The sequence below is a fragment of the Hemiscyllium ocellatum genome, chromosome 45, assembly GCF_020745735.1.
Source record: "Hemiscyllium ocellatum isolate sHemOce1 chromosome 45, sHemOce1.pat.X.cur, whole genome shotgun sequence".
NCBI classification, from domain to species: Eukaryota; Metazoa; Chordata; class Chondrichthyes; order Orectolobiformes; family Hemiscylliidae; genus Hemiscyllium; species Hemiscyllium ocellatum.
This window is the reverse complement of record NC_083445.1, coordinates 17264305-17289903: the sequence shown is the minus strand read 5'-3', so window position 1 is coordinate 17289903 and position 25599 is coordinate 17264305. Positions and strand designations below refer to the sequence as shown.

The 25599-nt window shown below is 47.3% G+C and overlaps 1 long non-coding RNA gene across 1 annotated transcript in view; it reads right to left on the bottom strand.

Annotated features, from left to right (window-relative positions):
- The window catches only part of LOC132835962 (uncharacterized), a 134454-nt gene that overhangs the window by 70565 nt on the left and 38290 nt on the right, over positions 1-25599 (bottom strand). Inside the window, exon 2 of the long non-coding RNA XR_009647315.1 lies at positions 8890-9046. This is a non-coding gene — a long non-coding RNA (uncharacterized LOC132835962). The remainder of the gene's footprint in view (positions 1-8889; positions 9047-25599) is intronic.

The window sequence follows — 25599 nt, the reverse complement described above, 5'->3', positions numbered from 1 at the left end:
GACTCCATTAACAGAAAAAGGTTCTCAGTGTCTACCCTATCTAAACCCCTAATCATCTTGTACATCTCTATCAAATCTCCCCTAAACCTTCTTTTCTCCAATGAGAACAGCCCCAAGTGCCTCAGCCTTTCCTCATACGATCTTCCTACCATGCCAGGCAACATCCTGGTAAACCTCCTTTGCACTCGTTCCAATGCCTCCACATCCTTTCTATAGTATAGCGACCAAAACTGCACACAATACACCAGATGAGGCCGCACCAGAGTCTTATACAACTGCAACATGACCTCAGGACTCTGGAACTCAATTCCTCTACCAATAAAGCCCAGTACACCATATGCCTTCCTCACAGCACTATTTACCTGGGTGGCAACTTTCAGAGATCTGTGTACAGATCCCTCTGCTCATCCACACTATTATTCCTGATGAAGGGCTTATGCTCGAAACATCGAATTCTCTATTCCTGGGATGCTGCCTGGCCTGCTGTGCTTTGACCAGCAACACATTTGCAGCTGTGATCTCCAGCATCTGCAGACCTCATTTTTTACACACTACCAAGTAGCCTACCATTAGCCCAGTAATCCATCTTCTTGTTACTCCTACCAAAGTGAATGACTTCACACTTAGCTACATTGAACTCCATTTGCCACCTTTCTGCCCAGCTCTGCAACTTATCTATATCCCGCTGTAACCTGCTACATCCTTCTTCGCTGTCCACAACTCCACCGACTTTCGTGTCATCCGCAAACTTGCTCACCCAGCTTTCAGGCCCCTCCTCTAGATCATTTATAAAGATGACAAACAGCAATGGTCCCAAAACAGATCCTTGTGGAACACCACTAGTAACTGCACTCCAAGATGAACCTATTCCATCAACTACTACCCTCTGTCTCCTTCCAGCCAGCCAATTCCTAATCCAAACCTCTAATGCACCCTCAATGCCATACCTCCGTAGTTTTTGCATTAGCCTACCATGGGGTACCTTATCGAATGCCTTACTAAAATCCATATACACCACATCTACTGCTTTACCCTCGTCCACCTCCTTAGTCACCTTCTCAAAGAACTCAATAAGGTTTGCGAGGCACGACCTGCCCTTCACAAAACCATGCTGACTATCCTTGATCACATTATTCCTATCCAGATGTTCATAAATCCTATCCCTTACAATTCTCTCTAAAACTTTGCCCACAACAGAAGTGAGACTCACTGGCCTATAGTTACTCGGGCTATCCCTACTCCCCTTCTTGAACAAGGGGACCACATTCGCTATCCTCCAGTCTTCTGGCACTATTCCCGTAGACAATGACGACATAAAAATCAAGGCCAATGGCTCTGCTATCTCCTCCCTAGCTTCCCAGAGGATCCTAGGATAAATGCCATCAGGCCCAGGGGACATCTATTTTCATCCTTTCCAGTATTCCCCAGACCTCTTCCCTACATACCTCAAGGCCATCCATTCTAATCACTTGTGACTCAATATTCACATCAGCAATAGTGTCCTGTTCCTGAGTGAATACTGACGAAGAGTATTACATAGAACATAGAACATAGAAGGATACAGCGCAGTACAGGCCCTTCGGCCCTCGATGTTGCGCCGACCGAATCCTACCTAACCTATACTAGCCCAATAACTTCCAAATGCCTATCCAATGCCCGCTTAAATGACCATAAAGAAGGAGAGTTCACCACTGATACGGGCAGGGCATTCCATGAACTCACAACCCGCTGCGTGAAGAATCTACCCCTAACATCTGTCCTATACCTACCACCCCTTAATTTAAAGCTATGTCCCCTAGTAACACCTGACTCCATTAGCGGTAAAAGGTTCTTAGTATCTACCCTATCTAAACCCCTAATCATCTTATACACTTCTATCAGATCTCCCCTAAACCTTCTCTTCTCCAATGAGAACAGCCCCAAGTGCCTCAGCCTTTCCTCATAAGATTTTCCTACCATTCCAGGCAACATCCTGGTAAACCTCCTCTGCACTCGTTCTAAAGCTTCCACATCCTTCCTATAGTATGGCGACCAAAACTGCACACAATACTCCAGATGAGGCCTCACCAGAGTCTTATACAACTGCAACATGACCTCAGGACTCCGGAACTCAATTCCTCTGCCAATAAAGCCCAGTACACCATATGCCTTCCTCACAGCACTATTTACCTGGGTGGCAACTTTCAGAGATCTGTGTACATGGACACCAAGATCCCTCTGCTCATCCACACTACCAAGTAGCCTACCATTAGCCCAGTAATCCATCATCTTGTTATTCCTACCAAAGTGAACGACTTCGCACTTAGCTACATTGAATTCCATTTGCCACATTTCCGCCCAGCTCAGCAACTTATCTATATCCCGCTGTAACCTACCACTTCCTTCCTCACTATCCACAACTCCACCGACTTTTGTGTCATCCGCAAACTTGCTTACCCAGCTTTCAAGTCCTTCCTCTAGATCATTTATAAAGATAACAAAAAGCAATGGTCCCAAAACAGATCCTTGTGGTACACCGCTAGTAACTGCGCTCCAAGATGAACATAATCCATCAACTACTACCCTCTGTCTCCTTCCAGCCAGCCAATTCCTAATCCAAACCTCTAATGTATCCTCAATGCCATACCTCCGAAGTTTTAGCATTAGCCTACCATGGGGAACCTTATCGAACGCCTTACTAAAATCCATATACACAACATCTACTGCTTTACCCTCATCCACTTCCTTAGTCACCTTCTCAAAGAAGGTTTAGTGTCTTTCCAATCTCCTCCGCCTCCACGCACAACTTCCCACTACTATCCTTGACTGGACCGATACCTACCCTAGTCATCCTTTTATTCCTGACATACCTATAGAAAGCCTTTGGGTTTTCCCTAATCCTACCAACTAAGGACTTTTCATGTCCCCTTCTCGCTGCTCTTAGCTCTTCCCCAATTTCTCCCTCGTTTCCTGAAGATGTTGACTATCAGTGATTTTCAACTAGAGTGTCACATCCAGGGCCTTGTTAAAGAGGCCTCAGGTGTGAACTGTAACTGTGGAATGTTGGTGGTTACTTAGCAACGGAGCATCTCAGCTTCCTTGGGCACTTTCCGGAAACTGCTGTGGGCTGGCACCTTGTCTTGCAAAGACCGGTGTTGTCCAGTCTCAAGTTGGAAAACTCAGAGTGGAATGTTATGAACGAATTTTCCCAGACGTCCCACAATACCGAACCGGGGTTAAATCAGCAACCAGTCCCAACTTTATTAGGAATAAAGTTACAATAATCTTTAGTATCAAACATACCCTTACTTGGCCCCTTAAGGTAACCATACTTCCTACGTCTCCTGTAGATTTACACAGTTGCTCTCTCTCTCTCTCTCTCTCTCTCTCTCTCTCTCTCTCTCTCTCTCTCCCTCTCTGTCTGTGGCTCTGTCTCTGGGTCTGCTGAACTGCTTCCTTTCCCTCTCTCTCTGGATTGTCAGTTGGTCTCTGCCTCTTGCCGTTCTGGTCCCTCTTAGAAGATTTCAAGAGAGAGATCTGCAGGTCAACTGTGTTTTTCTACCCTTTAGATGGTTTTCTGGAACCTTCTATAGTTCTGGCCAATCAGTGCGATACAGTTAATAGTTTGACACGTTGTCAATCATTTAGATGGTATGCTTTTACTGTTAGTTTCTTTGTGCAGCAGGAGGATGGGGCCTTTCTGTCTGGGCCTTCCTTTTTTTAGTGGATAAATTGTTTGGGGTATGTCTGTCTGGGAAAACTGTTGCCTTTTACATTATGCTAGTGTCATTACGCCCGGCTACTGCGTTTGCACTGTGTCTGGTGTGTGGGCTTTTGTGATTTCAAGGTTTTACTTGACCAATGTACCCAGCATCCCTTGCCATTTGGTCAAGTTAGCAATTTATCTGTGTGCTTTAACAGCCAGGAAAGACCCACAATGCCGTTCGGAAACACTAATAATGACATTTACTCGGCGCTGAAAGGATGGCAGAAGTTGCACTGATACAATCTCAGGGCTGAAGGAAACCCTGAACAGCCAGATGTGACAAAACGCATTGATGAAGGTGGAGCGATGGTTGTGGTGTATATGGACTTTAGCAAGGTGTTTGATAAGGTTCCACATGGTAGGCTCATCCAGAAAGTAAGGAGGCATGGGATACAGGGAAATTTGGCTGTCTGAATACAGGATTGGCTGGCTCATAGAAAACAGAGGGTGGTGGTAGATGGAAAGTATTCAGCCTGGAGCTTGGTGACCAGTAGATAGGCAAGTGGATGATAGTAAAATGAAAGGTATGTAGGCTAGTTTAAGCTTAGAGTAGGATAAAAGGTCGGCACAACATCAAGGGCTGAAGGGCCTGTACTGTACTGTTCTATGTTCAATGTGAAGTGTGGTCTCCATTGGGAGGGTAACCACTTTGTAACAGACTGCAATGTCCCACAGACAGCAGCGTGACCTCAGTGAAGGTCACTGACATTCTCAACAAGAACTGTACTTGGGGGCCTGGGAATGAAACATTACTCTCATGCTACAGGCCTCAGGATACCACGCTGGGCTGCCACTACAGCTTGACATGAGGGAATAAAATCCACAATTAGGGAGTCCTCCTGTTCATGACAAGACCTCTCACAGCTCTGTACAAATCTGTTAGAAACATGTTGTTCTGAAGTATCTTTGATAAGGATCCATCTTCAGTAGAAACGTATGTCTCTTGGTGGTTTCCACACTAGCTTCTTGTCACTGAGTCATACCTCCCAAGTTGTTCCGAGATCTGATAAAACCCAGTGACCTTTCTCCTCTTGTTCAGCTGTTCTTGTGTTTGCCCTCACAATGCCCCTGGAGCACTAGGTTCACCCTTGAAGGATATTTATCACTTTGGAATACACAGGACGCAAACAACAACAGACCATTAGGTCCAAGCAACACAAGCTGGCCATCCAATGTTGGCATCATAATTCTCTGCCTCCTTCTCCAGTACTTATCTAACTTCCTGTTAGACGCCTTCCTGCTCAACCACTCCTTGTGGTAGCGACTTCCACATTTTTACCCTTCTCTTGAGGAAGTCATTTCTTCTGAATCCTCCATTGTGGTCACTTGGCCAATTTTTTTTTTGTTGATGTCTTCTAGATTTTCCATGACTCACATTTCCTCTATGTCTACTCTGACAGAAGAAGCTGTTTCATAATCTCTATGTTGATATCCACGTTCCTACCCACGAGGAGAGAGACCCAGGGTGTTCATTCTCCCCTCCTTGGTATGTGTCCCTCCACATTTTCGATGTCACCTTTGTCAGTACCTTTTGCATTCTCTCCCGTGCCTCTCAAGGTGGCTTGTGGGTAGCGTCCTTGCCTCTGAGTCAGGAGAGGTTGGATTGAGTCCCACCTCTGGATGTGATGACTTAAAAAACGATGTAACACGGTCAAACAGGCCGCTTATAAATCTTTCAATCAATCTAATAATTGTGCGACAGATAGTAATAGCAGGAGGTCAGTCAGGCCTAGTGGGGAGTAGCATATCATAGCCCATGTGGCAGGCCAGATGAACAATTAAGTGTAGACCTTACAATGTGCTTCATCTGCCCAATGTGTAACTAGAGATTGAGAAGTTTCCATTTTTTAAATTCGTTCACGGGATGTGGGTATTGCTAGTTCACCAGCATTTATTGCCTCTCCCCCTCAAGTTGAGAAGTTAGTTTTGAGCTACTTTCTTGAACTCACTGTAGTTAGACCCACAATGCCCTCAGGGAGGGAATTCCAGGATTTGACCCAGTGACACTGAAGGAACGGCGATGTATTTCCAAGTCAGGATGGGGAGTGGAGGGAAACTAGCAAGCGGTGGTGTTCCCATGTATCTGCTTCCTTTGTCCTTCTAGATGGAAGTGGTCCTGGGTTTGCAAGATTTGGGGATGCCAGTGTTGGACTGGGGTGTCTTCGAGGAGAAAGTGAGGTCTGCAGATGCTGGAGTATCAGAGCTGAAAATGTGTTGCTGAAAAAGCGCAGCAGGTCAGGCAGCATCCAAGGAACAGGAAATTTGACGTTTCGGGCATAAGCCCTTCATCAGGGGTGTACAAAGTTAAAAATCACACAACACCAGGTTATAGTCCAACAGGTTTAATTAGAAGCACAATTTTGCAAGGTTTGCAAGGTATTCTCTGAGGATCTTTGGTGAATTTCTGCAGTGCGTCTTGTAGATAGTACACACTGCTGCTACTGAGCATCAGGGGTGGAGGGAGTGGATGCTTGTGCATGTGGTGCCAATCAAGCTGGGGCTGCTTTGTCCTGGATGGTGTCGAGGTTTGTGAGTGTTGTTGGAGCTGCACCCATCCAGGCAAGTGGGGAGTATTCCATCCCACTGCTGCCTTGTGCCTTGTCGATGGTGGACAGGCTTTGGGGAGTCAGGAGGTGAATTACTCGCTGTAGGATTCCTCCCCTCTGACCAACTCTTGTGCTCAGTGTTTATCTAAGATTGAGTCCAGTTGAGTTTTTGGTCAATGGTGACTCCTAGGATGTTGATAATGATAATTAAAAAGAGGAAAACCTCTATACCTATTTAATAAAATTACCAGAATTGCATAGCCTATTCCATAATGCGAACTAACCAAGGTTCACACATGATCTGAATAACCTGATGTGGAACAGTCTATCTTCTGTAGTTACACCGGCACCACTCCCCACCTCTTCCTCCGTTACGTTGATGACTGCATCGGCACCACCTCGTGCTCCCGTGAGGAGGTTGAGCAGTTCAACAACTTCACCAACACATTCCACCCCGACCTTAAATTCATCTGGACCATCTCTGACACCTCCCTCCCCTTCCTGGACCTCTCCATCTCCATCAACAATGACCAACTCAACACTGACATTTCCTACAAACCCACCGACTCCCACAGTTGCCTGGATTACACTTCCTCACACCCTACCTCCTGCAAAAATGCTATCCCTTTTACCCAATTCCTCCGCCTCTGCCGCATCTGCTTCCAGGAGGAGCAGTTCCACCACAGAACACACCAGATGACCTCCTTCTTTAAAGACTGCAGTTGCCCCTCCCACATGGTCAATGATGCCCTCCAGCGCATCTCATACCTCCGCCCTCAAACCCCACACCCCTCCAACCACAACAAGAATCGCTCCCCCCCCCCATTTCCCCAATCCTCACCTTCCATGCCACCAACATCTGTGTACATCTATTATCATCCTCCACCTCCAAATGGACTCCACCACCAGGGATATATTTCCATCCTCACCCCTATCCATTTTCCATAAAGACCTTTCCCTCCGTGACTACCTGGTCAGGTCAACGCCCTCCAACAACATACCCTCCTGTCCTGGCACCTTCCCCTGCCACCGCAGGAATTGCAAAACCTGCACCCACACCACCTCCCTCACCTCCATCCAAGGCCCCAAAGGAGCCTTCCGCATCCATCAAAGTTTTACCTGCACATCACCAATGTCATTTATTGTATCCGTTGCTCCCAATGTGGTCTCCTTTACATTGGGGTAACTGGATGACTCCTCGCAGAGCGCTTCAGGGAACTTCACTGGAACACCTGCACCAATCAACCACACCGCCCCGTGGCCCAATATTTCAACTCCCCCTCCCACTCTGCCGAGAACATGGAGGTCCTGGGCCTCCTTCACCGCCGCTCCCTCACCACCTGACACCTAGAGGAAGAACGCCTCATCTTCCGCCTCAGGACCCTTCAACCCCATGGCATCAATGTGAACTTCACCGGTTTACTCATTTCCCCTTCCCCCCCCCCATCTTAGCAGCTCAGCACCGCCCCCATGACCTGTCCTACAAGTCCATCTTCCTTCCCACCTCTCCACTCCACCCTCCCCACCGACCTATCACCTTTACCTTCACCTCCATCCGCCCATCGCACACTCAGCTACCTTCCCCTCAGCCCCACCCCTCCATCCCATTTATCACACCACCCCTGAGGCTCCCAGCCTCATTCCTGATGGAGGGCTTTTGCCTGAAACATTGATTCTCCTGCTCCTCGGATGCTGTCTGACCTGCTGTGCTTTTCCAGCAACACACTCTCGACTCTGATCTCCAGCATCTGCAGTCCTCACTTTCTCCTGACATCATCAAGGACCTCTCCCACCCCGGTTATAATCTCTTCCAACCTCTTCTGTTGGATGTACGTATAAATATATTCAAGAACAGTTTCTGTTCTGCCCTGCCCAGACTTCTGAATGGACCCCTTAAATTTTAAATTTAATGTTGATCTCAGGCTTTATGCACCTTCTCTGCACCCGTAACATTGTATTCCTCGCTGTGGTCTATTACCCTAACACACTTTGTACGGTATGGTGTGCCTGTACTGGACACAGAACACAACTTTTCACTGTCCCTGGGTACATGTGACAATAATAACCCAAAACAAACACAACAAGGGTGATGGTCCCTGGGAACACCCAGTCAGGCAAAAAACTGAGAAGTACAAAAAAAAGGAGGAGGTACAACAGGAGGAAATAAAGGACAAGAAAATACCCCCCCCCACTCCCTGGTGGTTGAATATTTCATAAGCGGTCACAGTATTTTCCAGCACATCCCTCCCATTCACTAACGATTCCACATAGAGTCATAGAGATGTACAGCATGGAAACAGACCCTTCGGTCCAACTTGTCCATGCCGACTAGATATCCCAACCGAATCTAGTCCCATTTGCCAAGCATTTGGCCCAATAAATCCCTCCAAAGCCTTCCTATTCATGCTAAGCACGTTCCCCAGAACTGATGTGGGTGTCATGAGATAAGAGCGTTTGCAATGTATCAACAGGAGATGAAGCATGTCAGTGTTTGGGTTGAATGCTGACAGATGGAGGTCGTCTATAAGTGGATGATGTGGGTGCAGAGCTAGAGGCTGTGGTTGACAGGATTATACATTTGCAGATAAATGTACTCACCATGATTGCTTCTGTCACAGCATCGAGCTCTCTCCCACACTGCAGTGAGCTTCTTTAGTGCGACTCTGCTAGCAATGATCTCCGCCACTGTTTGTTCCCACAGCTTCCAGTTACTATCCAAAAACATGGATAGGAAGGGAGTAGAGCGATACGGATCCTGCAAGTAAAGCCAGTTTTAGGATGGAAGGGCAAAATGCGTCAGCACAGGCTGGGAGGGCCAAAGGGCCTGTTCCTGTGCTGTATTGTTCTTTGTGTTCTGTTCTTGTTCTCTCCCCTTACCCCTCCTGAACTTCCCCACTTCACCTGCAGCATCATTACCACTCACTCCCAGCTGCTCACAGTTCTGACAAAGAGTCTCCAGACCTGAAACGTTAATTCGGGTGCTGCCAGTCCTGCTAAGTTTCTCCCGCTATGTATCAGATCTCCAGTATCTGCAGTATTCTGTTTTATAGTCCTGGTCTTACATCTGGAGTATTTTCCAAACCCTCCAGGTACAGGGTGTCTGATTTTCCCCCAACACCTTGTGTCACGACCTCCTGTACGATGTTGTCAAGAAAACCAGGGGCTGGTTCAGAGTGTCACGGCCTGGCACTGACACCTGAAGACAGTCTGAATAGCCATAATGCCCCTTGCCTTTAAGAGTTGCTGTCAATGCTTTAAGGAGCATTGACCAGTTACAAAGTTACCCACATACTGATGCATAATTCAACAGAGCAGACACAGCAGAATAAATATACTGGTCCCAATACGAGAAATGGGTGTTGGTTAATCACGCACTAATACAATGCCATGCTTAAGACGCACTGAAAATAGGGTCAAAAAAGTGTAGTGCTGGAAAAACACAGCAGGTCAGACAGCGCCTGAAGGGCAGGAGAAACAACGTTACAGGCATTAGCTCTTATCAGGAATGTGGGTCGGGGCCAAAGGGGCTGAGAGATCAATGGGGGGGGGGGGGGTGGTTTGGGGCTGGGGGGAAGGTAGCTGAGAATGCAGTAGGTGGATGGAGCTGATGGCGATAGGTTGATGGGGAGGGTGTAGCAGATAGGTGGGAAGGAAGATGGACAAGTAGGACAGGTCGAGAGTTGAAGGGTTGGATCTAGGATAAGGTGGGGGGAGGGGAGATGACAAAACTGGAGAAACGTCGACTCTCCTGCTCCTCGGATGCTGCCTGACCGGCTGTGCTTTTCCAGCACCACACTCTCGACTCTGATCGCCAGTATCTGCAGTGCTCACTTTCTCCACATAGAAAATCGGAACAGGCGTAGGTCAATCCCCACATTGATATGTTATATATTCGAGCTAGGAATGATTGGAGTGTTACAGGAGGGAGAACTTTCTCAGCTGCACTTGGAGAAGATAGTAGTCATGGTTTGGAGATGCAGGTGTTGGACTGGGGTGTACAAAGTTAAAAATTACACAACACCAGGTTATAGTCCAACAGGTTAAAAAGCTAATGTGTTTCCAATTAAACCTGTTGGACTATAACCTGGTGTTGTGTGATTTTTAACTTTGCACTTGGAGAAGCATTTCATGACAGAGTAAGACATGGTCTGGTGCAATCTATTCAATCAGCAACCTGCAGAATTAAACAGATGGAGTTTATCTTACTTAAGCTTCATTCAAGCAACATAGAGCCCAGAGCATTGGTGAAGATCAGTGGTTAGCACTGCTGCCTCCTGGCACCAGGCGTCTGGGTTTGATTCCAGCCTCGGGCGACTGTCTGTGTGGAGTTTGTGCATTCTCCCCATGTCTGCATGGGTTTCCTCTGGGTGCTCCGGTTTCCTCCCTCAATCCAAACGTGTACAGTTTGGGTGGATGGCCACACGGCATTGTTGCTGAAAATGTGTTGCTGGAAAAGCGCAGCAGGTCAGGCAGCATCCAAGGAGCAGGAGAGTCGACGTTTCGGGTATGAGTCCTTCTTCATTCCTGATCTCCAGCATCTGCAGTCCTCACTTTCTCCCACACTACATTGTCCCATAGTGCCCAGGGATGTGCAGGTTAGGGTGGATTGGCCATGCTAAATTGTCCCATAATGTTCAGGGATGTGCAGGTTAGGGTGGATTGACCATGCTAAATTGTCCCATAATGTTCAGGGATGTGCAGGTTAGGGTGGATTGGCCATGCTAAATTGTCCCATAGTGTTCAGGGATGTGCAGGTTAGGGTGGATTGACCATGCTAAATTGTCTCATAATGTTCAGGGATGTGCAGGTTAGGGTGGATTGGCCATGCTAAATTGTCCCATAGTGTTCAGCGATGTGCAGGTTAGGGTGGATTGGCCATGCTAAATTGTCCCATAATGTTCAGGGATGTGCAGGTTAGGGTGGATTGACCATGCTAAATTGTCCCATAATGTTCAGGGATGTGTAGGTTAGGGTGGATTGGCCATGCTAAATTGTCCCATAGTGTTCAGGGATGTGCAGGTTAGGGTGGATTGACCATGCTAAATTGTCCCATAGTGTTCAGCGATGTGCAGGTTAGGGTGGATTGGCAATGCTAACTTGTCCCATAGTGTTCAGCGATGTGCAGGTTAGGGTGGATTGACAATGCTAAATTGTCCCATAGTGTTCAGCGATGTGCAGGTTAGGGTGGATTGACAATGCTAACTTGTCCCATAATGTTCAGGGATGTGCAGGTTAGGGTGGATTGGCCATGCTAACTTGTCCCATAGTGTTCAGCGATGTGCAGGTTAGGGTGGATTGACAATGCTAACTTGTCCCATTGTGTTCAGGGATGTGCAGGCTAGGTGAGCTAGCCATGTGAAATGCAGGGATAGGGTAGAGGAGTCGGATGCGGGCGGACTCAATGGGTCAAAAGACCTGTTTGCTCACTGTAGGGAGTCTATAATGTTAACCTATCTCAAAACATGTCAGCTTTCTGGGGCTATCCATCTTCTTCCCAATCTCCCCCCAGTTCTGGAACATTCCCAATTGGCTTCCTTTGGAATTCCATCCCAAAAGATCTCTGCATTTCCTCTTGTCTCTCTCTTTCCTTTTAAGCTGCTCCTTACTTGGTTACATAAGAAACACATCTCTGGAGCAGTAAAGGACATAAGCAGTGGCCAAGATGGACACAGAGCCAAGGCAGTGATGGGATATGTTTGGTCACTAGCTGAGTGATTGAGTAAACTCAAGGGCCTGTATGGACCCGGACAGTTTCTATGTTGAACTGCAACATTCTGTTTTGGCAGAATGTGCTGCAACATCTCAAAGAGGCACCAGAGGGCAGCATTGATAGCTATTAGGGTCAGACAACAGCAATGATCAACGTTCAGTGTTAAAAATCACACAACACCAGGTTATAGTCCAACAGATTTAATTGGAAGCACTAGCTTTCAGAGCGATGCTCCTTCATCAGGTGGTTGTGAGGTAGGTATTGTGTGATTTTTAACTATGTACACCCCAGTCCAACACTCTCCAAATCACGATGTTCAGGGACACTGGATGTTAAGGAGATCTGAGTGTACAGTTCTTTCAGCGTTAATGTTGGTAATCCTGAAAACGATCTACTCAGAATGTAAACTAGGCAAATTCAAAATCCTAAAAAAACGTTTGTTTAATAAAAGTTGAAGAATAGCAAATATGTAGTGAGGTTTAGTTATTTTATTGGAACAGTATCAGATATAGAACACTTTGGGAAAACTGGAGGGTGAACTTCACTTTTTGTCCAGCCCTGTACTGTTTCTGTCCTGGGAGTGTTTGATGGGGACAGTGTAGAGGGAGCTTTACTCTGTATCTAACCCCATGCTGTCCTGTCCTGGGAGTGTTTGATGGGGACAGTGTAGAGGGAGCTTTACTCTGTATCTAACCCTGTGCTGTACCTGTCCTGGGAGTGTTTGATGGACACAGTGTCGAGGGAGCTTTACTCTGTATCTAACTCTGTGCTGTCCCTGTCCTGGGAGTAAGTCCACTTCCCGCTCCACCGCCCTTGAACCCCGCACCCTCCAATCGCCACCAGGACAGAACCCCACTGGTCCTCACCTATCACCCCACCAACCTCCAGATACATCGTATCATCCTTCGTCATTTCCGCCACCTCCAAACGGACCCCACCACCAGGGATAAATTTCCCTCCCCTCCCTTATCAGCGTTCCGGAAAGACCACTCCCTCCGTGACTCCCTCGTCAGATCCACACCCCCCAACAACCCAACCTCCACTCCCGGCACCTTCACCTGCAACCGTAAGAAATGCAAAACTTGCGCCCACACCTCCCCCCTTACTTCCCTCCAAGGCCCCAAGGGATCCTTCCATATCCATCAGATATTTACCTGCACCTCCACACACATCATTTACTGCATCCGCTGCACCCGATGTGGCCTCCTCTATATTGGGGAGACAGGCCGCCTACTTGCGGAATGTTTCAGAGAACATCTCTGGGACACCCGGACGAACCAACCCAACCACCCCGTGGCTCAACACTTCAACTCCCCCTCCCAATCCACCAAGGACATGCAGGTCCTTGGACTCCTCCATCGCCAGACCATAACAACATGACGGCTGGAGGAAGAGCACCTCATCTTCCGCCTGGGAACCCTCCAACCACAAGGGATGAACTCAGATTTCTCCAGTTTCCTCATTTCCCCTCCCCCCACCTTGTCTCAGTCACAACCCTCGAACTCAGCACCACCTTCCTAACCTGCAATCTTCTTCCTGACCTCTCCGCCCCCACCCCACTCCGGCCTATCACCCTCACCTTAACGCCCTTCCACCGATCGTATTTCCAATGCCCCTCCCCCAAGTCCCTCCTCTCTACCTTTTATCTTAGCCTGCTTGGCACACCCTCTTCTTTCCTGAAGAAGGGCTAATGCCCGAAACGTCAATTCTCCTGCTCCTTGGATGCTGCCTGACCTGCTGCGCTTTTCCAGCAACACATTTTCAAGCTCTGTCCTGGGAGTGTTTGATGGGCACAGTGTAGAGAGAGCTTTACTCTGTATCTAACCCCGTGCGGTCCCTGTCCTGGGAGTGTTTGATGGGAACAGTTTAGAGGCAGCATTATACTCTGTATCTAACCCTGTGCTGTCCCTGCCCTGGGAGTGTTTGATGGGAGCAGTGTTGAGGGAACTTTACTCTGTATCTAACTCCATGCTGTCCCTATCCTGGGAGTGTTTGATGGGGGCAGTGTAGAGAGAGTTTTACTCTGTATCTAACTCCGTGCTGTTCCTGTCCTGAGAGTGTTTGATGGGGGACAGTGTAGAGGCAGCTTTACTCTGTACCTAACCCTGCGCTGCACTTGTCCTGGGAGTGGTTGATGGGGGCAGTGTAGAGAGCTTTACTCTGTATCTAACCTGGTGCTGTCCCTGTCTTGGGAGTGTTTGATGGGAACAGTGTAGAGGGAGCTTTACTCTGTATCTAACCCTGTGCTGTGCCTGTCCTGGGTATATTTGAGGGGGAGAGTACAGAGGGACTTTTACTCTGTATCTAACCCTGTGCTGTCCCTGTCCTGGGAATGTTTGATGGGGAACAGTGTAGAGGGAGCTTTACTCTGTATCTAACCCCATGCTGTCCCTGTCCTGGGAGTGTTTGATGGGGGACAGTGCAGAGAGAGCTTTACGTTGTACCTAACCCCAATCTGTCCCTGTCATAGTATCATAAATGTACAGCATGAAAACAGACCCTTCTGTCCACCTCGTCTATGCCAGCCAGATATCCTAACCTAATCTAGTCCTATTTGCCAGCACTCAGCCCGTAATCCTCGATACCCTTCCTATTCACATACCCATCCAGATGCCTTTTAAATCAAATTAAATTAGATTAGATTCTCTACAGTGTGAAAACAGGCCCTTCGGCCCAACAAGTCCACACCGACCCTCCGAAGAGTAACCCACCCAGACCTATTCCCCTCCATTTACCCCTGACTAATTCACCTATCACTATGGGGCAATGTAGCATGGTCAATCCACCCTAACCTGCACACATTTGGACAGTGGAAGGAAACCGGAGCACCCGGAGGAAACCCACGCAGACACGGGGAGAATGTGCAAACTCCATACAGACAGTGGCCTGAGGCTGGAATCAAAACCGGGTCCTTGACGCTGTGAGGTAGCAGTGCTAACCACTGAGCAACCATGTCACTCCAAAATGTTATAATTGTACCAGTCTCCACCACATCCTCTGGCAGCTCATTCCATACACGTACCACCCTTTGTGTAAAAAGGTTACCCCTTAGGTCCCTTTTAAATTTTTCCTCTCTCACCCTAACCTATGCCCTCTAGTCCTGGACTCGCCCACCCCAGGGAAAAGACTGTCTATTTATCCTATCCATGCCCCCTCATGATTTTATAAACTTCTATAAGGTCATCCCTCACCCTCCGATGCTCCAGGGAAAATAGCCCCAGCCTATTCAGCATGTCCCTGTAGCTCAAATCCTCCAACCCTGACAACATTCTTGTAAATCTTTTCTGCATCCTTTTAAGTTTCACAACATCTTTCCGATAGGAAGGAGACCAGAATTGCATGCAATATTCCGAAAGTGGCCTAACCAATGCCCTGTACAGCCTCAATATGACCTCCTAACTCCTGTACTCAATACTCTGACCAATAAAGGAAAGTATACCAAATGCCTTCTTCACTATCCCATCTACCTACAACTCCACTTTCAAGGAGCTATGAACCTGCACTCCAAGGTCTCTTTGTTAAATAACACTCCCTTCGGACCTTACCATTAAGTGTATAAGCCCTGTCCTGATTTGCTTTCCCAAAATGCAGCACCTCACATTTATCTGAATTAAACTCCATCTGCCACTTGTCAGCCCATTGGCCCATTTGATCAAGATCCTGTTGTACATGAGGTAACCCTTTTCGCTGTCCACTACACCTCCAATTTTGGTGTCATCTGCAAACTAACCAACTGTACCTCTTATGATCACATCCAAATCATTACATAAATGACAAAAAACAGTGGTCCCATCAGCAATCTTTGTGGCACTCCATTGGTCACAGGCCTCCAGTTTGAAAAACAACCCTCCACCACCACCCTTTGTCTTCTAACTTTGAGCCAGTGCTGTATCCAAATGGCTAGTTCTCCATGTATTCCGTGAGGTCTAACCTTGCTAACCAGTCTCCCAGGGGGAACCTTGTCGAACACCTTACTGAAGTCCACATAGATCACATCCACTACTCTACCCTCATCAATGCTCTATGTTATTTCTTCAAAAAACCCAAACAAGTTTGTCAGACATGATTTCCCACGCACAAAGCCATGTTGACTATCCCTAATCAGTCCTTGCCTTTCCAAATACATGTCCATCCTGTCCCTCAGGATCCCCTCCAACAACTTGCCCACCACTGATATCAGCCTCACTGGTCTATAGGTCCCTTAAAAGTAAGCTTTTCCTTACCACCTTTCTTAAATAGTGGCACCACATTAGCCAACCCCAGTCTTACAGCACTTTAGACATGGCTATGGAAGGTATAAATATCTCAGCAAGAGGCCCAGCAATCATTTCCCTCGATTCCCAAAGAATTCTCTGGTACACCTGATCAGACACTGGGGATTTATCCACCTTTTTGCATTTTGAGATGTCCAACACCATCTCCTCAGTAATGTGGACGTCTTTAAAGATGACTCTACTCATTTCCATGCATTCTACACTTTTCATATCTTCTCCATAGTAAATACTGATACAAAATATGTGTTTGTTATCTCCTCGATCTCCTGCGGTTCCACAAAAAGGGTGCCTTGTCGAATTTGAGGGGCCTTATTCTCTCCTTCTCCCCCTTTTGTCCTTACTGTATTTATAGATTCCCTTTGGATTCTCCTTAACCCTATTTGCCAAAGTTATCTCATGTCCCCTTTTTGCCCTCCTGATATGCTCCTGAATATACTCCTTACTGCCTTTCTCTGCTTCTAAGGATTCACTCAATCTCTGCTGTCACACCTGATATATGCTTCCTTCTTTTTCTTAACTAAACCCTCAATTTCTCTTGTCATCCAGTATTCCTTATACCTACCAGCCTTTCCTTTCATCCAAACAGGACTGTCTCTGGTCATTTCTGAAGCTTTCCCATTTTCCAGCCGTCCTTTTACCTGCGAACATCTGTCTCAATCAACTTTTGAAAGTTCTTGCCTAATAAAGTTGGCCTTTCTCCAATTTAGAACTTCAACTTTTAGGCCTGGTCATATCCTTTTGGTCACTGTTGCAAAACTGATAGAATTATGATCATTGGCCTACAAGTGCTCCCCCACTGACACCTCAGTCACCTGCCCTGCCTTATTTCCCAAGAGTAGGTCAAGTTTTCCATCTTCTCTCGTAGGCACATCCACATACTGAACCTGGGAGTGTTTGATGGAGTGGAGGAGAGGACAACTTACTCTGTATCTAACCCCGTGCTGTCCCTGTCCTGGGAGTATTTGATGGGGACAGTGAAGAGAGAGCTTTACTCTGTACCTAACCCTGTGCTGTCCCTGTCCTGGGAGTGTTTAATTGGTACAGTGTAGAGGGAGCTTTACTCTGTATCTAACCCCATGTTGTCCCAGTCCTGGGAGTGTTTGATGGGGACAGTGTAGAGGGAGCTTTACTCTGTATCTAACCCTGTGTGGTCCCAGTCCTGGGAGTGTTTGATGGGGACAGTGTAGAGGGAGCTTTACTCTGTATCTAGCCCCGTGCTGTCCCTGTCCTGGGAGTGTTTGATGGGGACAGTGTAGAGGGAGCTTTACTCTGTATCTAACCCCGTGTGGTCCCTGCCGTGGGAGTGTTTGATGGGAACAGTGTAGAGGGAGCTTTATTCTGTATCTAACTCTGTGCTGTCCCTGTCCTGGGAATTTTTCCTTAGGAGCATTGTAGAGGGCGCTTTATTCTGTATCCAACCCCGTGCTGTCCATGTCCTGAGGGTGTTTGATGGGAACAGTGTACAGAGAGCTTTAGCATGTATCTATCCCTGTGCAGTCCCTGTCCTGTGAGTGTTTGATGGAGACAGTGTAGAGGAAGCTTTACTCTGTATCTAACCCTGTGCTGTCCCTGGACTGGGAGTGTTTGATGAGGGGACAGTATAGAGGCAGCTTTACCTTGCATCTAAACCCATGCTGTCCCTGTCCCGTGACTGTTTCATGAGGACAGTGTAGAGAGTGCTTTACTCTGTATCTAACTCCATGCTGACTCTGTCCTGGGAGTGTTTGATTGGGGGAGAGTGTATAGGGAGCTTTACTCTGTAACCCTGTGCTGTTTCTGTCCTGAGAGTAGCGATGAGGGGACAGTGTAGAGGAAGCTTTACCTTGTATCTAACCCCATGCTGTCCCTGTCCTGGGAGTGTTTGATGGGAACAGAGTAGAGTGTAGAGAAAGCTTTACTCTATACAGACCCTTGCTCTGTATCTAACCCTGTGCTGTCCCTGTCCTGGGAGTGTTTGATGGGAACAGTGTAGAGAGAGATTTATTCTGTATCTAACCCCATGCTGTCCCTGTCCTGGGGGTGTTTGATGGGAACAGTGTAGAGGGTGTTTTACTCTGTATCTAACCCCGTGCTGTCCCTGTCCTGGGCGTGTTTGATGGGAACATGTAGAGGGAGCTTTACTCTGTATCTAACCCCGTGCTGTCCCTGTCCTGAGAGTGTTTGATGGGGACAGTGTAGAGGGAGCTTTACTCCGTATCTAACCCTGTGTTGTTGTTTCTCCAGCTATGACTCATACTGCTAGAGGAAGGTGGGAGCTGGCGGTTATTGTGAATTGAATTCTCCATGACTGCACCACCACCTCCTCACCTCCTGAGATTGAGCAAAATGTGCTGTTCAGCAATTGATGAAAGAGAAATTTACTCTGCTGCAGGATAATGTGTAATTCACACTTTGGAATGCAAATGAGCGTTTTGTGTCAATAATACCGTGAGAAACAAGAGTGCTTGTGTGACGTGAGGTTGCACTGAGGCCACGTTTGCATTAATTTGCTCCATACTCCTTTCTCTTACTACCAATGCCATCCATCTCCATGGCAACAGTCAGTGATTAACCTGAGCTCTTTCCAACCTGAGGGCCTCATTTGATCTTGCGATGAGGCGTAACGTTTACCCCATCACTAAGTCTGTCTAAATCTGTCGTCTCAAATCACCCGACTCCAGCTCACCCACCACGGAAACCTTCATTTGTTTCTTCATAAACTTGACATTTCCTTGCCCTCCTCATGGTTTCTTCATTCTAGCCCTCAGAGACTGCCCAAACCCTCCTGCCCTGTCTTTCACACAATCTCAACAGTGCAGATATGGGCCATTCAGCCCATTGAGTCTGCACTGGCCCTCTAAGGAGCATTCCCACCCACTCCCTGTATTCCCCATAGCGAGCCCTGGACACATCCCTAGACACCATAGGGTTAATTAGCTAGATCCACCTAACCTACACATCGTTGGACTGTGGAAGGAAACAGAGAGAATGTGCAAACTCCACATAGACAGTCACCTGAGGTTAGAATCGAACCCAGGTCCCTGGCACTGTGAGGCAGCAGTGCCAACCACTGAGCCACCGTGCCACCCTATTGAGACTTAGCTCACAGCAAATCCCTTCTCGCCTCTCCACTCAGTGATCAACACGGACTCTTGCTGAAGTGACATCTTGATGGGAGATGACAAGGCTGGCTGTGGAGGTGGACAGGCTTTGTGTGGCTGGGCTGGGAAATCCACCTTTGTTCTGTGAGGGCATGGGTTCAAATCCCACCACAGCTGGAATTCAAATTCAAGTGGGGCACCTGGGACTGAAGGCTGGAGATGGGTGACTGTGAAACTGCAACTGATTGTCGTAAAACCCTTCTGGGTCACGAATGTGTGATAGTGAGGGGAGGGGGCAGCGGATAGAATCCCGACAATGTGGAAATGGGCCCTTCGGCCCAACAGGTCCATACCAACCCTCCAAAGAGTAACCTACCCACAGGTGTCGATGGTTAGTCACTTGTGAGAAACATGGCTGCCGATGTACGCACCCCACGAATGTGTGATGGTGAGGGGAGGGTGCATCGGATAGAATCCCGACAATGCAGAAACGGGCCCTTCGGCCCAACAAGTCCACACCAGCCCACCAAAGAGTAACCTACCCACAGGTAGGTTAGTCACTTGTGAGAAACATGGCTGCCGGGATACACACTGCAAACTCCAAAAAACAGCAATGCATCTGTGACCAGGCAATTAATTAGTAATGACATTGTTTGAGAGATAAATAGGAGTCAGGGTGTAGGGATAACTGCCCCTAATTCTCTTTCAATAACACAATGGGATCTTTAATGTCCACCAGATGATGCCTCAAATTATCAGCTGACCTGAATGACCATGTCATCTGGGTATTCCCTTTTACCCTTCCTTGTGATGAGGGTGCTCCTGGTAAGGCAAATGTTAATTGCCAACCCCGAAATGCCCTTGACCTGAATGGCTTGCTCCACCAATCAGAGAGAGGTTAAGATTCAATGGCCCTCAATGATCACCATTTAAAAGGAAGGAGCTGGCCCATTTGAGGCAGAGTTTTATTTTCTCTCACAGACGGTGAGAGAATCTTTGACACCCTCTGCCTGAAAAGGAAGCGGACGCAAAACCTTCATGTCTCTTGAAGACAGATATATTTAGATTCTCGGGAAGGCAAGTGTATGCCGGACTATCGAGAATTGGCAAAAACGTGGTTCTGTCAAATTACCCACAGTCATGTTCAATGGCAGAACAGACTCAACTTAGATTAGATTACTTACAGGGTGGAAACAGGCCCTTCGGCCCAACAAGTCCACACCGACCCGCCGAAGCGCAACCCATCCATACCCCTACATTACCCCTTACCTAACACTACGGGCAATTTAGCATGGCCAATTCACCTGACCCGCACATCTTTGGACTGTGGGAGGAAACCGGAGCACCCGGAGGAAACCCTCGCAGACACGGGGAGAACGTGCAAACTCCACACAGTCAGTCGCCTGAAGCATCAAAACTAGGAACAGGACTAGGCCATTTGGCCCGTCAATCCTGCTCCATCGTTCAATATGATCATCGCTGACCATCCAACTCAAACCCCTGATCCTGCTTTCAAGCCACACCCTTTGATCCCTTTACCCTAAGAACTATATCCAACTCCTTAGAGTCATACGGGCATAGAGATGGACAGCGTGGAAACAGACCCTGCGATCCAAATCATCCTTGCTGACCAGATACCCGAACCTAATCTAGTCCCATTTGCCAGCATTCCACCTCCCAAACCCTTCCTATTCATGTACCCATCCAGGTGCTTTTTAAATTTTGTGTTTGTATCACCACTCCCTCTGGCAGTTCATTCCACACACGCACCACTCTCTGCATGAAAAAGTTGCCCATTGGATCCCTTTAGAATCTTTCCCTTCTCACATTAAACCAGTGCCCTCTCGTATTGGACTCCCTTTCCCTGGGGAAAAGACCTTGACTATCCATTCTGTCTACGCTCTCCTGATTTTATAAACATCTATAAGGTCACCCCTTGGCCTCTGACGCTCCAGGGAAAACAGCCCCAGCCTATGCAGCCTTTCCCCAGCCTTCCAAACCCAGCAAGCTAGCAGACAGGGCCAGCAGGAAATCAGGAAGGCTAATGGAGTGTTGACCCTTATTTCAAGGGATTTGGAGTATAGGAGTAAGGAAGTCTTATTGCAACTGGACTTGATGCCGTTGAGACTACGTCTGGAGATATGTGAGCAGTTTTAGCCTTGCTACTTAATGGAAAAATATCATTTCATTGGCGAGTTCCGGATGATCCTTGGTATGGAGGGATTATCTTATGAGCAAAAGTTAAACAGGGTGGGGCTCTACTCACCAGAGTTTAGAAGCATGGGAGGTGACCTCATTGATACATAGAGAATTCTTAAGGGGCTTGACAGGGTAATGCTGAGAGGAATGTTTTCCCCTGTTGGGAGAGTCTGGGACCAGAGGGCACAGTCTCTGAATAAAGGGCGCCAATTTCAGACTGAGATGAGGAGGACTTTCTTCTCTCAGAGGATTGTGGGTCTTTGGAACTCCTTGCCACAGGGAGAGCCGTGGAAACAGGCCATTCAGCTCATGAAAGTCTGCTCCAACCCTCTGAAGAGCATCCAACCCAGATCCACCCCTCTATCTGTAATTCCCATGGTTAATCCACCGAACCTATACATTCCTGGACACTCTGGGTAATTTAGTATGGCCAGTCCACCCAACCTGCACACCTTTGGACTGTGGGAGGAAACCGGGGCACCAGAAGAAAACCCAGGCAGGCACAGAAAAATGTGCAAACTCCACACAGACAGTTGGGTGAGGCTGGAATTGAACGTGGGTCCCTGGTGCTGTGTGGCAGCAGTGCTAAACACTGAGCCACTGTCTCACACTTGTATATTGTTCAAGGTTGAGATGGATTCTAGATCAATTGTGAATCGAAGGTTATGGGGAAAGGATGGGAAAGTGAACGTGAGGAACATTGGATTGGCCATGATCCTATTGAATGTTGGAGCAGTCCCAAGGGGCCCCTGTTCCTATTTCTAATGATCTTCGTCCTATGTTGCCCCGCACGCTGTCTATATTCCAGTTTACATACTTAATCTAAATGTCACCAAAGGCCTAGCAACACCATCTGAATTACTAACACAAGCACAGAGGATGCTGGAGAAACTCAGCCAGTCTGTGGCGAGAGAAACATTTTGAGTCTGGTGTGACTTTTCTTCACTTGCTGCCAGAACTGCTGAGTTTCTCCAGCACTCTCTCTCTCTGTTATAGTGTTGACAGTAATACCCAACGGACCCTCATTCTCCCCTACTTTGTTATCTCAGTCACCTCCTCAGGTCTCTTGACGCTTGGCCCATCGGTAGGTTGGCTGTTCGCATTAAACGTACACACGCTCTCAAAGGTCTTTGAGCGATGGATTCTGAATGCTGAGAAACAGGTGAGGCTTCAAGAAAGGTGTGTGAAGTGTCAAAGGCAAAAATAAACATGCATCATCTTATTTCGAGAATAAAGCTGAGGGCAGAACCAGAGTATGCTCATCCTGCAACTTGAGAAGCAACCGATCATTATCTGCACTAATGGAGTGGGTCACGTAGCAACTGTGTGCATCGTTGGTTTGATACTATTAGTGGAGTCTTTTTCCTTTATTCATTCGTGACATAAACTAGGCCAGCGTTTATTGCCCCAATCCCTAATTGTCCAGGGGGCATTAATGAACCAGATAGGCTTTTCCACCAACTGGTAATGGATTCACGCTCATCATTAGATTCTTAATTCCAGACTTTACTGAGTTCAAATTACACCATCTGCTGCGATTCAAACCCGGGTCCCCAGGACATTGCTTGGGTCTCGAGTTTAACAGTCTAGCAATAGTACCACCCGGCTGTTGCATAGAACATAGAACATAAAACATAGAACATAGAACAGTACAGCACAGAACAGGCCCTTCAGCCCACAATGTTGTGCTGACCATTGATCCTCATGTGTGCACCCTCACATTTCTGTGACCATATGCATGTCCCGCAGTCTCTTAAATGTCCCCAATGACCTTGCTTCCACAACTGCTGCTGGTAACGCATTCCATGCTCTCACAACTCTCTGTGTAAAAAACCCACCTCTGACATCCCCTCTATACTTTCCTCCAACCAGCTTAAAACTATGACCCCTCGTATTAGTCATTTCTGCACAGGGAAATAGTCTCTGGCTATCGACTCTATCTATGCCTCTCATTATCTTGTATACCTCCATTAGGTTCCCTCTCCTCCTCCTTTTCTCCAATGAAAAAAGTCCAAGCTCAGTCAACCTCTCTTCATAAGGTAAGCCCTCCAGTCCAGGCAGCATCCTGGTAAACCTCCACTGAACCCTCTCCAAAGCATCCACATCTTTCCTACAATAGGGTGACCAGAACCGGACGCAGTATTCTAAGTGCGGTCTAACCAAAGTTTTATAGAGCAGCAACAAGATCTCACAACTCTTAAACTCAATCCCCCTGTTAATGAAAGCCAAAACACCATATGCTTTCTTAACAACCCTGTCCACTTGGGTGGCCATTTTAAGGGATCTACGTACATGCACTCCAAGATCCCTCTGTTCCTCCACACTGCCAAGAATCCTATCCTTAATCCTGTACTCAGCTTTCAAATTTGACCATCCAAAATGCATCACCTCGCATTTATCCAGGTTGAACTCCATTTGCCACCTCTCAGCCCATTGTTGCATCCTGTCAATGTCCCGCTGCAGCCCAAAACGGCCTTCTATACTGTCAACGAGACCTCCAACCTTTGTGTCGTCTGCAAACTTGCTGACCCATCTTTCAATCCCCTCATCCAAGTCATTAATAAAAATTACAAACAGTCAAGGCTCAAGGACAGAGCCCTGTGGAACACCACTCACCACAGACTTCCAGGCAGAGTATTTTCCTTCTACTACCACTCGCTGTCTTCTGTTGGCCAGCCAATTCTGTATCCAGACAGCTAAGTTCCCCTGAATCACATTCCTCCTGACCTTCTGAATGAGCCTACTATGGGGTACCTCATCAAATGCCTTGCTGAAGTCCATATACACCACATCCACAGCTCGACCCTCATCAACTTTTCTAGTCATATTCTCAAAGAACTCGATAAGGTTTGTGGGACATGACCTGCCCCTCACAAAGCCGTACTGACTGCACTTAATCAAGCCATGTTCTTCCAGATGGTTATAAATCCTATCCCTCAGAATCCTTTCTAACACCTTGCAGATGACAGACGTGAGACTTACTGGTCTGTAATTACCGGGGATTTCCCTATTTCCTTTCTTGAAGAGAGGAATTACATTTGTCTCTCTCCAGTCCTCAGGTACGACTCCAGTGGAGAGCGAGGATACAAAGATCTTCGCAAGTGGCGAAGCAATTGCATTTCTCATTTCCCAAAGCAGCTGAGGACAAATCTGGTCTGGGCCTGGTGACTTGTCAATCTTAATGTTTGACAAAATTTTCAGCACATCAGCTTCCTCTATCTCTATCCATTCCAGCATGCACACCTGCCTTTCAAAGGTTTCATTCAATACAAAGATTGTTTATTTCATAAAGACAGAAGCAAAAAACTCATTTAGGGCTTCCCCTACCTCCTCAGACTCCACACACATGTTCCCTGTGCTATCCCTGATCGGCCCTACTCTTTCTTTGACCATTCTCTTACTCCTCACATACGTGTAAAAAGCCTTTGTGTTCTCCCGAATCCGTTCTGCCAAACCTTTCTCGTGCCCTCTCCTGGCTCTCCTCAGACCATTTTTGAGCTCCTTCCTCGCCCGCCTGTAATCCTCTAGAGCTGAGCTTGACCCTAGCTTTCTCCACCTTATGTAAGGTACCTTTTTCCTTTTGACGAAAAGCTCCACCGCTTTCGTCATCCAAGGTTCCTTTATCTTGCCTGTCTCAGAGGGACATATTTATTCATCACTTGCAACAACTGTTCCTTAAACAGTCTCTACATGTCTATACTGCTTTTACCATGGAACGATTGCTCTCAATCCATGCTTCCTAACTCATGTCTAATTGCATCATAGTTTCCTCTTCCCCAATTAAATATCCTCCCATTTTGCCTAATCCTCTCCTTCTCCATAGCTATGTAGAATGTGAGGCAGTTGTGGTCACTATCACCAGAATGCTCTCCCACCACAAGATCTGATACCTCCCCTGATTTTTATTTTCATTCACAGGTTGGGGGCAAAGACAGCATTTATTCCCCAGATCAGATTGATTCTCACATCTGCAAGAGTTTCGAAGAATTTTGCTGTATTCTGGGGGAGGGTTTCTTTATAAGACTAAGGGCATCACTGGGATATC